The following is a 14,200-nucleotide window of genomic DNA, read 5'->3' as shown; positions in this document are numbered from 1 at the left end:
CATTTATATTCTCAAACTGTAATAATATGATCAAGGTCCACTAAAAACGAGCCCTGGATCAATACATGTCAAAACATAACTGCATGGACACAGACTGAAACACACACACGACACATCTCAGTTATTGCTATAGGGACAAACTTAGAAGACATGCCCCAGGGAGGGAGTTTAATTTATTTATTAATTTCCTCTACATTTACCAACCAAATAAATGAATGTTGGACTAGTGAGCAGTGAACAGGGAAATGTGAAACTCTGAGAGAACATTACAATATTTCTGAAAGGAGCCTCAATGAGAAAAAAAAGAACCCGGTCAGACCCCATCTTCTATCACATAAAGACAATCTTATCAGACCCCATCTTCTATCACATAAAGACAATCTTATCAGACCCCATCTTCTATCACATAAATACAATCTTATCAGACCCCATCTTCTATCACATAAAGACAATCTTATCAGACCCCATCTTCTATCACATAAAGACAATCTTATCAGACCCCATCTTCTATCACATAAAGACAATCTTATCAGACCCCATCTTCTATCACATAAAGACAATCTTATCAGACCCCATCTTCTATCACATAAATACAATCTTATCCGACTACATCTTCTACCACATAAAGACAACCCTGTCAGACCCCATCTTCTACCACATAAAGACAACCCTATCAGACCCCATCTTCTAGTTATAACATAAGATGACCCTATCAGACCCCATCTTCTACCACATAAAGACAACCCTGTCAGACCCCATCTTCTAGTTACAACATAAGATGACCCTATCAGACCCCATCTTCTACCACATAAAGACAACTCTGCCAGACCCCATCCTTAGTTACAACATAAGACGACCCCACCAGACCCCATTGTCTACCACATAAAGACAACCCTATCAGACCCCATCCTCTAGTTACCACATAAAGACCACCCTATCAGACCCCAACCTTTACCATATAAAGACAACCCTGTCATACCCCATCTCCTAGACACCACATAAAGACTACCCTATCAGACCCCATCTGCTAGTTTGCACATAAAGACAACCCCATCTGACCCCTTCCACGAGTTACTACATAAAGATGACCCTATCAGACTCTAAGCTCTACCACATAAAGAGAACCCCGGCAGACCCCATCCACTAGTCACCACATAAATACTACCCTATCAGACCCCATCCGCTAGACACCACATAAAGACTACCTTATCAGACCCCATCTTCTACCACATAAAGCCAACCTTGTCAGACCCCATCCTCTAGTTACCACATAAAGACAACCCTGTCAGACCCCGTCCTCTACCACATAAACACAACCCTGTCAAACCCCATCTTCAACCACCTAAAAATAACCTTGTCAGACACCATCCTCTAGTTACAACATAAGATGACCCTATCAGACCCCATCTTCTACCACATAAAGGCAACGCTGTCAAACCCCATCTTCTACCACATAAAGACAACCCTATCAGACCACATCTTCTACCACATAAAGACAACCCTGTCAGACCCAATCCACTACCACATGAAGACAACCCTATCAGACCCCATCTTCTACCACATAAAGACAACCCTGTCAAACCCCATCTTGTACCACACAAAGACAACCCTATCAGACCCAATTGTCTACCACATAAAGACAACCCTGTCAGACCCCATCCTTAGTTACAACATAAGACGACCACATCAGACCCCATCGTCTACCACATAAAGACAACCCTGTCAGACCCCATCCTCTAGACACCACATAAAGACAGCCCTATCAGACCCCATCCTCTACCACATAAAGACAACCCTGGCAGACCCCATCCACTAGACACCACATAAAGACTACCCTATCAGACCCCATCCGCTAGTTTGCACATAAAGACAACCCTATCTGACCCCTTCCACTAGTTACCACAAAAAGACTACCCTGTCAGACCCCATCTTCTACCACATATTGACAACCCTATCTGACCCCATCTTCTACCACATAAAGACAACCCTATCAGACCCCATCTTCTACCACATAAAGACAACCCTATCTGACCCCATCTTCTACCACATAAAGACAACCCTGTCAGACCCCATCTTCTACCACATAAAGACAACCTTGTCAGACCCCATCTTCTAGTTACAACATAAGATGACCCTATCAGACCCCATCTTCTACCACATAAAGACAACCCTGTCAGACCCCATCTTCTACCACATAAAGACAACCCTATCAGACCCCATTGTCTACCATATAAAGAAAACTCTGTCAGACCCCATCCTTAGTTACAGCATAAGACGACCACATCAGACCCTATTGTCTACAACATAAAGACAACTCTGTCAGACCCCATCCTCTAGACACCACATAAAGACAACTCTGCCAGACCCCATCCTTAGTTACAACATAAGACGACCCCACCAGACCCCATTGTCTACCACATAAAGACTACCCTATCAGACCCCATCCTCTAGTTACCACATAAAGACTACCCTATCAGACCCCAACCTTTACCACATAAAGACAACCCTGTCAGACCCCATCTCCTAGACACCACATAAAGACGACCCTATCAGACCCCATCTGCTAGTTTGCACATAAAGACAACCCCATCTGACCCCTTCCACTAGTTACTACATAAAGACGACCCTATCAGACTCTAAGCTCTACCACATAAAGAGAACCCTGGCAGACCCCATCCACTAGTCACCACATAAAGACTACCTTATCAGACCCCATCTTCTACCACATATTGACAACCCTATTAGACCCCATCCTCTAGACACCACATAAAGACTACCTTGTCAGACCCCATCTTCTACCACATAAAACCAACCTTGTCAGACCCCATCCTCTAGTTACCACATAAAGACAACCCTGTCAGACCCCGTCCTCTACCACATAAACACAACCCTGTCAAACCCCATCCTCTACCACCTAAAGATAACCCTGTCAGACCCCATCCTTATTTACAACATGAGACGACCACATCAGACCCAATTGTCTACCACATAAAGACAACCCTGTCAGACCCAATCCACTACCACATGAAGACAACCATGTCAGACCCAATCCACTACCACATGAAGACAACCATGTCAGACCCAATCCACTACCACATGAAGACAACCATGTCAGACCCAATCCACTACCACATGAAGACAACCCTGCCAGACCCCATCCTTAGTTACAACATAAGACGACCACATCAGACCCCATCATCTACCACATAAAGACAACCCTATCAGACCACATCTTCTACCACATAAAGACAGCCCTGTCAGACCCAATCCACTACCACATGAAGACAACCCTATCAGACCCCATCTTCTACCACATAAAGACAACCCTATCAGACCACATCTTCTACCACATAAAGACAGCCCTGTCAGACCCAATCCACTACCACATGAAGACAACCCTATCAGACCCCATCTTCTACCACATAAAGACAACCCTGTCAGACCCCATCCACTACCACATGAAGACAATCCTGTCAGACCCCATCTTCTACCACATAAAGACAACCATGTCAGACCCAATCCACTACCACATGAAGACAACCCTATCAGACCCCATCTTCTACCACATAAAGACAACCCTATCAGACCACATCTTCTACCACATAAAGACAGCCCTGTCAGACCCAATCCACTACCACATGAAGACAACCCTATCAGACCCCATCTTCTACCACATAAAGACAACCCTGTCAGACCCCATCCACTACCACATGAAGACAATCCTGTCAGACCCCATCTTCTACCACATAAAGACAACCCTGTCAGTCCCCATCCACTACCACATGAAGACAACCCTGTCAGACCCAATCCACTACCACATGAAGACAACCATGTCAGACCCAATCCACTACCACATGAAGACAACCCTGCCAGACCCCATCCTTAGTTACAACATAAGACAACCACATCAGACCCCATCGTCTACCACATAAAGACAACCCTATCAGACCACATCTTCTACCACATAAAGACAGCCCTGTCAGACCCAATCCACTACCACATGAAGACAACCCTATCAGACCCCATCTTCTACCACATAAAGACAACCCTATCAGACCACATCTTCTACCACATAAAGACAGCCCTGTCAGACCCAATCCACTACCACATGAAGACAACCCTATCAGACCCCATCTTCTACCACATAAAGACTACCCTATCAGACCCCATCCGCTAGTTTGCACATAAAGACAACCCTATCTGACCCCTTCCACTAGTTACCACAAAAAGACTACCCTGTCAGACCCCATCTTCTACCACATATTGACAACCCTATCTGACCCCATTATCTACCACATAAAGACAACCCTATCAGACCCCATCCTCTAGTTACCACATAAAACTACCCTATCAGACCACATCCTCTTTTTACCACATAAAGACTACCTGTCACACCCTGACCATAGTTTGCTTTGTATGTTTCTATGTTTTGGTTGGTCAGGGTGTGATCTGAGTGGGCATTCTATGTTGGATCTCTTGTTTGTCTATTTCTATGTCTGTCCTGATATGGTTCTCAATCAGAGGCAGGTGTTAGTCATTGTCTCTGATTGGGACCCATATTTAGGTAGCCTGGGTTTCACTGTGTGTTTGTGGGTGATTGTTCCTGTCTTTGTGTTTGCACCAGATAGGACTGTTTAGGTTTTCACACATTTGTTTTGTTAGCTATTTCATGTCTAGTTCCTTTATTAATGAACATGAATAACCACCACGCTGCCTGACCAGCTTCTCCTTCACCACAGGAAAACCCTTCCAGAATCACCCACCACAACAGGACCAAGCGGCGTGGTAACGGGCAACAGCAACAGCGGCGCAAAGAGGAATGGACATGGGACGATGTATTGGACGGCAAGGGTTGCTACACCTGGGAGGAGATCCTGGTGGGAAAGGATCGCCTTCCATGGGAACAGGTGGAGGCAGCTAGGAGAGAGGAGCCGGTGATATGAGGGAACACGGCTGGCAAGGAAGCCAGAGAGGCAGCCCCAAAAATGTATTGGGGGGGAGCACATAGGAAGTGTGGCGAAGCCAGGTAGGAGACCTGCGCCAACTTGCTGTGCTTACCGGGGGGCTAGAGAGACCGGGCAGGCACCGTGTTATGCTGTGAAGTGCAAGGTGTCCCCAGTGCGGGTGCATAGCCCGGTGCGGTACATTCCAGCTCCGCGTATCGGCCGGGCTAGAGTGAGCATCGAGCCAAGTGCCATGAAGCCAGCTCTACGCAGCTGGTCTCCAGTGCGTCTCCTTAGGCCGGCTTACATGGCACCAGCCTTGCGCACGGTGTCCCCGGTTCGCCTGCATAGCCCAATGCGGGCTATTTCACCTCGCCGCACTGGCAGGGCGACCGGGACTATTCAACCGGGTAAGGTTGGGCAGGCTCGGTGCTCAAGAGCTCCAGTGCGCCTGCACGGTCCGGTCTATCCGTCACCACCTCCACGCACCAGCCACCCGCACCAGGCTGTCTCTCCGGCTCATCCTTACTGGTGTTCCCGCCTGTCCTGCGCTGCCAGAGCCTTCCTCCTCTCCAGCGCTGCCGGAGCCCCTCTGCCCAGAGCTGCCGGAGCCCCTCTGCCCAGAGCTGCCGGAGCCCCTCTGCCCAGAGCTGCCGGAGCCCCTCTGCCCAGAGCTGCCGGAGCCCCTCTGCCCATTCCCAATTGTATATAATATAGTCAGGAGTTTAGAACAGTGCCTTGGTACAAATGAATGAACTGTCTCCAGACTGTCTAGAATGCTATCTACACTGACTGACCTTGGCTTCAGGCGAGGAGGGAAGGCTTAGGGCCTCTCTACCAGTGTCATGAAGAGAGAGAACGTTTAGAAAACGCTGACGTCATTTTCAGTTTATAACCTGTGGAAAAATATGTATGTACCCAGTACTCTCTTGAATTAAACGCTGTTACCTGACTTTTAAGACCGGGGCTCTGTCCATTCTTATAAAAATATAGGGTCTTACAAACCCTTCGAATGCATTGACAGAGTATTTAATTCTGATTGGGAAATAATACAGAGGAATCTAGAATTCCTTCAACACCACATAAAGACTACCTTATCAGCCCCATCTGCTAGTTAGCACATAAAGACAACCACATCTGACCCCATCCTCTAGTTACCACATGAAGACAACATTGTCAGACCCCATCCACTAGTTACCACATAAAGATAACCCTGTCAGACCCCATCCACTAGTTACCACATAAAGACAACCCTGTCAGACCCCATCCACTAGTTACTACATAAAGATAACCCTGTCAGACCCCATCCACTAGTTACCACATAAAGACTACCCTGTCAGACCCCATCCTGTCCTTACCACATAAAGAGAACCCTATCTGACCCCATTCACTAGTTACCACATAGACAACACTGTCAGACCCCATCGTCTACCACATAAAGAGAACCCTATCTGACCCCATCCACTAGTTACCACATAAAGACAACCCTGTCAGACCCCATCCACTAGTTACCACATAAAGATAACCCTGTCAGACCCCATCCACTAGTTACCACGTAAAGACAACCCTGTCAGACCCCATCCACTAGTTACCACATAAAGATAACCCTGTCAGACCCCAACCACTAGTTACCACATAAAGACAACCCTGTCAGACCCCATCCACTAGTTATCACATAAAGATAATGTCAGAATCCACTAGTTAACATAAAGACATCCCTGTCAGACCCCATCCACTAGTTACTACATAAGGACAACCCTGTCAGACCCCATCCACTAGTTACCACATAAAGACAACCCTGTCAGACCCCATCCACTAGTTACCACATAAAGACAACCCTGTCAGACCCCATCCACTAGTTACCACATAAAGACAACCCTGTCAGACCCCATCCACTAGTTACCACATAAAGAAAACCCTGTCAGACCCCATCCACTAGTTACCACATAAAGACAACCCTGTCAGACCCCATACTGTACTTACCACATAAAGATAACCCTATCTGACCCCATCCACTAGTTACCACATAAAGATAACCCTATCTGACCCCATCCACTAGTTACCACATAAAGACAAACCTGTCAGACCCCATCCTCTTCTTACCACATAAAGAGAACCCTATCTGACCCCATCCACTAGTTACCACATAAAGACAACCCTGGCAGACCCCAACTCTACAGTTGGCACTATGCATGGGGGCAGGTAGCGTTCTCCTGGCATGCGCCAAACCTAGGTTTGTACGTCGGACTGCCAGTCGTTGAAGCGTGATTCATCACACCAGAGAATGCGTTTCTACTATCCAATGGCGGCAAGCTTTACACCACTCCAGCCAACCTGTAGCATTGTGCATGGTGATCTTAGGCTTGCATGTGGCTGCTCGGCCACGGAAACCCATTTCATAAAGCTCCCAAAGAACCACTATTGCGTTGACGTTGCTTCCAGCAGCAGTTTGGAACTCGGTAGTGTGTGTTGCAACTGAGGACAGATTATTTTTACGCACTACGCCCTGAACGTTTACGCTTCACAATAACAGCACTTACAGTTGACAAGGGTAGCTCTAGCAGGGCGGTGGCATCCTATGACGGTGTCACGTTGAAAGTCACTAATCTCTTCTCTTCTACTGCCAATGTTAGGCTATGGAGATTGCATGGCTGTGTCCTCGATTCTATACACCTGTCAGCAACGAGTGTGGCTGAAATAGCTGAATCCACTAATTTGAAGTTGTAAATTCATTTATTGCCACCGGGGCCCGCCGGTGTAACTGCTAACCTGCTTTCTGACTGAACACTGTACTGCATGATTGTATCAGGTTTACTAACATGTTCGTTTTAGTAGTTCTAGTTGACTATGACGTTATTATATGAAGGTTTGGCTCGGAAAAGTTTTTTCGTCTGGTCACAGAGAGCCACAGGTCAACAGGCGACGAGAACAGGTGACAGGAGGAGAGCTCGTAGATAGTTGGGAGAAGGAATTACTTGCAACTGTTGGACTAATGATGACATCCTAGATCAGTTAGATGCAGACAAACTGAGTGCAAGGCGTTATATCACTATCTGTCACCTTGATTACTCAGTTCTCTCTACCTCTGCACCTACGTCGTAAACTTCTGTTCACAGGCTTGGTTGTAGCAACCTCATGATGGATACAGGGAGAACTCAAGTATCATGTAGTAGCCTTAACCTATTGACGTTACGTTGAGCTGGGTGAATGGAATATGAATGACAGTCAAATACATTTTATTTGTCACATGCGCCAAATACAACGTTAACGGGAAATGCTTATTTTACAAAAGCCCTTAACTAACAAAGCCGTTAAGAAATGTAAGAGTTAAGAAAATATTTACTAAATAAACTAAAGTAAAACTTTTTTAACAATAAAAGTAACAATAAAATACAACAAAATAACAATAACGAGGTCAATGTTAATAGTCTGGGGAGCCATTTGATTAGCTGTTCTGCAGTCTTATGGCTTAGGTGTAGAAGCTGTTAAGAAGCCTTTTGGTCTCAGACTTGGAGCTCCGGTACCACTTGCAGTGAAGTTGCAGAGAGAACAGTTTATGACTAGGGTGGCTGGAGTCTTTGCCAATTTCTAGGGCCTTCATCTGACACTGCCTGGTATAGAGGTCCTAGATGGCAGGAAGCTTGGACCCAGTGATGTACTGGGTCATACACACTACCTTCTGTAGCGCCTTGCCATCGGAGGCTGAGCAGTTGCCATACCAGGAAGTGATGCAACCAGTCAGGATGCTCTCGATGGTGCAGCTGTAGATCTTTTTTGAGGATCTGAGGATCCATCCCTGCCAAATCTTTTCAGTCTTCTGACGGGGGAATAGACATTGTCATGCCTCTTCACGACTGTCTTGGAGTGTTTGGACCATGATAGCTTGTTGGTGATGTGGACCCCCCTGGAACTTGAAGCGCTCAACCTGCTCCACTATCCGGTATGCTGTAATAGATATAAGGCCATGCTCATAAAAAAAAGAATCATCCTCCCTCATCTTAAATGGCAACGGCCGCCACTGGTACTGAGGGAACGATAAAATATTCCATAGTTGTTTTATGTCAATATAACATCCATGGTAAGTGTCAAAATGAATAATTATGGGTTTCTGCAGCTCCGACACAAAAGTGCTGCACTATTGCTGAGCTAACAAACCCCTACAATATGGAATTGAAAAGATTTATCATGTTAGCAGTGGAATGCTGCACTATGATGCAGAGCACTGATACTGTAATTCCCGAGCCTAAGAAAACAATTGCATCTGCCTGAGCAGGTTAGTGAGCGTAGCTCTCACAGAACGGGTGTGACCTGCCTGGAGAGCAACTGCCTACATACCGAACGTCCCTATGGGACAAGCTATGTGGAAATAGTTTCTCTAGTCGACAGAGAGCAAAAACAAACAGAGGGGAAAAGCTAATGATGTATCAGATCTTGGATGGGATGAGACGTTCCATTTGTGTAACCTGCTGAGTGAGCCTGATTTGTGGAGAAACTTTCCAGCTCTCTTATTGGCCAACACTAGGTAACGCAACAGAAGACAAAACAATGGGAGGGAGTGTGTGACTTTAATCATCTGGCCATCACTTTTTCTTTCCTGTTTCTATATCTCTTTCTCTCTCTTTCTCGGTCTCCCATGAAATCAAATCAAGTTTTATGTGTCGCACGCTTCGTAAACAACAGGTGTAGACTAACAGTGAAATGCTGACTCATGGGTCCAACAATGCAGAGTTAAAGATAAATAAATACACATTGAATAACAATAACAAGTTAAAATACCATGGCTATATACCGGGAGTACCAGTACCGGGAAAAACACACAAACACACACACGTTAGCTTCCCTCTTACGGACGGTACTGAATATTCAAGACCGCAGCTGGAAAGTTTGGCATGTTGGCAGCATTTTTCATTTACGGTTTGATATGAATCTTTATAGACCCTGGCCATTTTTGTACATCAAGCTAATGCCCTTTTGACAAGGCATGTGGTTTTAATCAGAAGATCTGTCTCAAAGACCTGATTGGCACTAAGCACTTTGGCCACATGAAAAACACCCTATTCAACACAGGGGATTAAGCATGCGTCCCTGAGGGGCCCCTGTGTTTAGATGTGTTGTTGCCTACCCTTAACACCTGGGGGGCGGCCCGTCAGTTTTGCGTGCACCCTCAAAACTTGAGTCATCTTAAGCATTGTGTTGTGAGACAAAACTGCACATTTTAGTGTGGCCTTTTATTGTCCCCAGCACAAGGTGCACCTGTGTAACGATCATACCGTTTAATCAGCTTCTTGATATGCCACACCTGTCAGGTAGATGGATTGTCATGGGAGAGGAGAGATGCTCACTAACAGGGATGTGAACAAATCTGTGCACAACATTTTTGAGAAATAAGCTTTTTGTGCATATGGAACGTTTCTGGGATCTTTTATTTCAGCTCATGAAACATCGGATCGACACTTCACATGTTGCATTTATATTTTTGTTCAGTATAGATATTTTGTCCAAATCGTGCACATTGTCTGAGACCTTACTCCATCATTAATCAGAAATGTGAGACTCCTGTTCCTACCCCTCAGCGGGTCCAGCTGTGCCACGCAGGGATGTCGTCATGGGAGGGGGCGGAGGGCACACCCACAACACCCTAGATCCCACCATCAACCCCACGTCCCATTTTCACCCCTTTCATTCTTTACTCCTCCATCGCTCTTCCCCCTTTTCTCTCTCTCTCTGTCACTTCTGACAGGCTCGCCCCAAAGCCAACCCCACCCCCAGTGCTGACTCGGAGCACTGCCGTCGTCCGTCCATCCCCCTGACAAATTACTCTATTCTGTGTTGTGTGAGAGCGCAGAGTTGGCGAGAGCTCTCTGCAGCCACCACTGACACTGTCAGAGGGATTCAGCCTAGCTAGCAGGGGTGTTAAGACAGACAGAGACAGAGAGGCAGAGACACCCCCTCCTCTCATCAAGACCAACCCCCCCCCCCCCCCTCACAGCAGCAACACCCCCATCCCTCATTGTCTGTTCCTCATCAGGACGCTACCCCCGTCACTCACCTGTCAATGGAAGGTTGTCTTCTCTGGGGATGTGGGAGTCTCTTTATGTTTGGAGAAGCGGCTGGGCTCTGTGAAAACAAGCACAAACAGAGCAGGGGTCATCTCACGGTGAAGGCCAACACAAAAGCAGAAGTCAGAATTAAAGCGCCTCTTTCTTTCCATCCTGTATACCCACCCCTCCTTCCCTCCCTTTCTCCTTCCTCGCCCAGGCTGCCAGTGATTTATTTCACCTACAGCTTGAGTCCCTTCTGCTTTGAAACAAGATGGTGAGAGAAAGAGAGAGAGGGGGATGGAGGGAGAGGCGCATTTACAATTTGCAATCAAAAGACTTCAATGTTCGCCTGTCTCTCTCTGCCCGTCCCTCGCCCCCCTCTCCGTCCCTCGCTTTTGCTCTTTTTCGCTTTTTTGTCAGACTCCAGGTCTGAGTGGAATACTGATGTCAGGGTTTGAGAGCTGCAATTGAACAAAAAAAAATGACTTTCTGCCCTCTGTTTTTCATGCTGCACTTTGTGCTGCCAATTCCCACTGCTGAAATAAAACTGAGCGGGGGGCTTAGGGGGCGGCGAACACAACCCTGCGACAAATAGCCTACATTTCTGGACCTTTATAGGGCCTGGCTGCAGAGAGGAGGAGCAGGAGGAGGGAGGGGGGAGCAGGGGGAAGAGGAAGAGAGGCTGGAGGGATGACAAGTTCATTCAGACAACCCGGGAAAAACAGAAACAATTACAGCTCTGAGATGGAGGCTGCAGCGGCTTAGGGAGATCGCAGAGCACAGACTTAATGTCACTTAGCTAGAAAGCTAATGACAGTGTGGGAACAGCTACACCCCAGGAAGAGAGAGAGGAAAGAGACAGAGAGAGAAATCTTTCCATCTCCCATCAGAGGGAAATGCCACTCCGTCAATCACCCTGATTAAGTAATACATATTCAACAGCCTTCCAGTCTGCCTGTGAGCTACCTTCCATGTGAGCTACCTGCCCTGTGACCTGCCTTCCCTGTGAGCTGCCTTCCCTGTGAACTGCCTGCCTGTGAGCTACCTTCCATGTGAGCTACCTGCCCTGTGACCTGCCTTCCCTGTGAGCTGCCTTCCCTGTGAACTGCCTGCCTGTGAGCTACCTTCCATGTGAGCTACCTGCCCTGTGACCTGCCTTCCCTGTGAGCTGCCTTCCCTGTGAACTGCCTGCCTGTGAGCTACCTTCCATGTGAGCTACCTGCCCTGTGACCTGCCTTCCCTGTGAGCTGCCTTTCCTGGGAACTGCCTGCCTGCGAGCTACCTGCCTGCCTGCCTGCCCGCCTGTGAGTTGCCTGCCTGCTAGGACACTGGCTGGGTGCATGAGGAGAGGAGGAGAGCAGCGCAGATGGAGTTCTGCTGGAAAGTGCTCTGATTACTGATCTGATCTAGGTACACTGTGTTCTGCCTGGCCACTGCCATGGGTTGGGAGAGTAGAAACATTGAGCTGACATTGACAGATATACCACTGTGAGATCACTGTGGTTCACAGTCCCTGATCACTGATCAGCCCTGAACAGGCAGCATCAGGGGAGGAAGACAGTCAAACACCCACCGCTGATTCAACCACAGCCCATCAAGCAAAACACAGACACCACCCTGTAGGTGCAACATTAAAAGAGTGCCATCTGTGGGGCGAGACGGTGAGTGTGTGTGTGGCGCACTACACCCCCCCCCCTGTTCTCTCTGTGTGAATACACTTGTTTTCTCTCTTTCTCTCGCTCAGCTCTTCTCTCCCTCTTTCTCGCCATTTCTCCATCCTCATCCCTCCCTCTGTCTCTGGCCGATGGGAATCAATGGCCTGAGATGGTTTTGTTTCTTCCCACAGCTTTCCCCCCTCCTTTTGTGACAGCAGTCAGCGCTCAACACCTTAACCACAGAGCTACAGTACAGTGGTACCCTCATCCTGCCTGCCAGGGGAGAGAGAAAGGGATGTGGGGGGATGGGAGGGAAAATGACACGCTACAAGACAAGTTACATGGCAGGAACACAACACACAGCAGAGTTCTCCAATAATGGACTGACACTGGTGCTTTCTCTCCCGTCCCGTAGCCTATACACCCCATTCACAGTTACATGCCCGATTCAATAAAGGAGTGAATTCATCTGTATAGCTCAAGGACACTCCCTTCACACCGCCTGTCCTTGAGAACATCATTTGAGAGGAGAGTGCACACACAAAATCATCCAAAATGCACGCACGCACACACACACACACACACACACACACACACACACACACACACACACACACACACACACACACACACACACACACACACACACACACACACACACACACACACACACACACACACACACACACACACACACACACACACACACACACAGCACCGTGGCGTGGCGTGTACACATACAGGGGGCTCACAAAACCAGACACAGACTCCGTATACACCACCTTGATGGGGGGGCCCCTCCCATCGGGCCCCTCCTACCCCCCCCAGGCGAATGATGTGGTCCTCAGTGCGGAGTCCGGGAACAGGATGTGTATTGTGTAGTGTAGGGCTGGGAATTACCAGGGACTTCACAATACGATACTATCATGATACCTTGGTGCCGATACGATATGTATTGCAATTCTATACTGTAATTCAATTGCGATTTGATGTTCCAAACAGATTGCTCAACAAATGTCTGCCGCAGAGGGACTAGAGAGAAAACGACTTTTGATCAGTCATGCAAATGAAGGTGCTGGGAAAAAAATGTTGTTTCCCCACTTAACTTCTTGGTGACAAGGGGCAGTATTTTCACGTCCGGATGAAATGCATGCCCAAATTCAACTGCCTGCTACTCATCCGCAGAAGATAAGATATGCATATTATTAGTAGATTTGGATAGAAAACACTTTGACGTTTCTAAAACTGTTTGAATCATGTCTTTGAGTATAACAGAACTTATTTAGCAGGCGAAACCCCTGACGACAAACCATTCAGATTTTTTGAGGTTACTCTCTTTTCAATGGGTTTTCATTGGGAATCGTCTCTGCTCTCTCTCTGCTCACTGAGCAAGAGCAGAGTTCTAGGCTCCATCCCAAATAGCACCCTTTTCCTTATACAGTGCACTACTGTTGACCAGGGCCCTGTCATTACAGGCCCCTCCACCACCAGGCTGATTTATATCTACATTCACATTACATCTGAGGCTCTTTTCATCACTAAGCCCAGCACCGCAGCGAGC

The 14,200-nt window shown here is 47.4% G+C and overlaps 1 protein-coding gene across 2 annotated transcripts in view; it reads right to left on the bottom strand.

The window, feature by feature from the left end:
* The window catches only part of sulf2b (sulfatase 2b), a 189,951-nt gene that overhangs the window by 140,525 nt on the left and 35,226 nt on the right, over positions 1–14,200 (bottom strand). For both annotated transcript variants that reach the window (XM_046343783.1, XM_046343784.1), the window contains exon 2: positions 10,993–11,060. The gene's annotated coding sequence lies outside the window, so the exon portion shown is untranslated. The remainder of the gene's footprint in view (positions 1–10,992; positions 11,061–14,200) is intronic.

The sequence above is a fragment of the Oncorhynchus gorbuscha genome, linkage group LG03 (genome assembly GCF_021184085.1).
Source record: "Oncorhynchus gorbuscha isolate QuinsamMale2020 ecotype Even-year linkage group LG03, OgorEven_v1.0, whole genome shotgun sequence".
In the NCBI taxonomy this organism is placed as follows: Eukaryota; Metazoa; Chordata; class Actinopteri; order Salmoniformes; family Salmonidae; genus Oncorhynchus; species Oncorhynchus gorbuscha.
Note: the sequence above shows the minus strand (reverse complement) of the source record. Positions and strands in the feature narration are given on the sequence as shown.